Below are 2,500 nucleotides of genomic sequence, written 5' to 3'. Positions count from 1 at the left end.
ACACACACACACACACACACACACACACACACACACACACACACACACACACACACACACACACACACACACTCATACATTATCTTGAGTGAGTGAGTGAGTGTGTGTGTATTCTCTCTGGTGGACCCAACTCTACTGCACTACAGCTACGCATTCTTTTCATCGTATGTACTGTACATGGCAACAGGTAACTAACTAACACACACACACACACACCTAGACAGACACACACACACTGCTGCATTACAGCTACGCATTCTTTGCATCGCATGAGCATGGCAACAGGTAACATAAAAAGGTCGCATAAGAATATCAGACACACACACGCACGCGCGGCAACCTGCTTTTTTTTTTTTGGGGGGCATTTTTATGCTTTATTGATAGTGTAGAGACAGAGTTGAAATGGGGCAGAGAGGGGAGTGACATGCAGAGAGTTGGTAGGGACGCCCTACCAACTGAGCTAAGGGTGTCCCGCGGCAACCTGCTTTTAATGTTTTTTTTTATACTTTATTAATGTTTTTTTTATTAGACAACATACACACAAAAAAAAATAAAAAAGGAACACAAATGACAAAATAAAACAAACAACTAACATGGCGTACTGTACTTTACAGGTCTCTAAGGACTTCCAATTACAATGTTGGGGCGACTGTGGCTCAGTTGGTAGAGCGGGTCGGCCGATGATCAAAGGGTTGGAGGTTCGATCCCCGCCCTGCCACCTGTGTCATAGTTGTTGACACTTCACCCACCTTGCCTCGTGTGAATGTCGATAGTTAGCCTGATATCGGTGTATGAATGTGTGTGTGAATGGTAACGTGGGAAAGGAAAACGGGTCTCCCTTGCAAAAGAGTCTTCGGTCTCAATGGGATTTAACTGTATAAATAAATAAATAAAAAAATAATAATGTTAAATCTCTCTAATAAATTACTTAAAATGTTACACAGTGCCCCTTTAAAGCCTGACATTATCTAGTATAGGGGAAGCTTTCTAATATCATACATAACATTAACATCTTAAAATCAAGGCCCAACATTTCTCAGAATTAGAAAAGGACAGTCTGATACAGTCTGATATTTCGCCCTTGATGAATTCGAATCTGTTGATCATTAAGTGGCGTATTTCTTTGTCCTCTTTGCCACACACACACACACACTGCCACACACACACACACACACACACACACACACACACACACACACACACACACACACACACACACACACACACACACACACACAATTCTGTAATTAAGTTTGTTTTTTTCACTCCACCTCTAAGCGTGCGCCAACCATCAAAAAAACTCTATATTTGTTCGCCGCCCACTCTAGACATCGCCGCCATGATCCCTGAATGGGCTTTAATTACTCACATCAAGGCTCCAACTGACAAAAAGCCAATTCCAGTAACCCTAATACACACACACACACACACACACACACACACACACACTGGCACGCATACAGTCTCTTACACTATCACACACTCACACACACACACACACACATGCAGATGCACACTCACAGTTACTCTCACACACACACTAACACATCTACACACACACACACACACACACACACTGGCACACATACACACACACACACACACACACACACTGGCACGCTTACAGTCTCTCTTACACTCTCTCACACACACACACACACACACACACACACACACACACACATACACACACACACACAATGCACACTCACTGTTACCCTCACACACACGCATGCACACACGGTCTCACACACACACGCACCCCCCCCACACACACACACACGGTCTCTCTCTCTCACACACACATACACCCCCTAAACCCCCCCCCCCCCCGCCCCCCCGCACAATTACACAATTTGTATGAGGTGATTTGACAGCGACGGAGAAAGCTAATCGTTATGTTTCACTAATTGACTAAATTAGCGGACAAAGACAGCGAGCACACACACAGCAGTGATTACAGGCGCCTAGCGAAGCCGAGGGCTAGTGGGAGTGAAGTGGCTAACAGACAGTGATGCTCATATAAGGGCAGTTAGCTGGCAGTCACACCAGGCTTTAAGCTATCCAATGCTAATCCGCCATTAACACACTCTCTCTCTCTCCTCTCCTCTCCTCTCCTCTCCTCTCCTCTCCTCTCCTCTCCTCTCCTCTCCTCTCTCTCTCTCTCTCTCTCCTCTCCTCTCCTCTCCTCTCCTCTCCTCTCCTCTCCTCTCCTCTCCTCTCCTCTCCTCTCCTCTCCTCTCCTCTCCTCTCCTCTCCTCTCCTCTCCTCTCCTTTCCTCTCTCTCTCTCACTCTCTCTCCTCTCCTCTCCTCTCCTCTCCTCTCCTCTCCTCTCCTCTCCTCTCCTCTCCTCTCCTCTCCTCTCCTCTCCTCTCCTCTCCTCTCCTCTCCTCTCCTCTCCCTCTCCTCTCCTCTCCTCTCCTCTCCTCTCCTCTCCTCTCCTCTCCTCTCCTCTCCTCTCCTCTCCTCTCCTCTCCTCTCCTCTCCTCTCTCTCTCTC

This window comes from Ammodytes marinus (genome assembly GCF_949987685.1).
Source record: "Ammodytes marinus genome assembly, contig: scaffold_178, whole genome shotgun sequence".
NCBI lineage: Eukaryota > Metazoa > Chordata > Actinopteri > Uranoscopiformes > Ammodytidae > Ammodytes > Ammodytes marinus.
Note: the sequence above shows the minus strand (reverse complement) of the source record.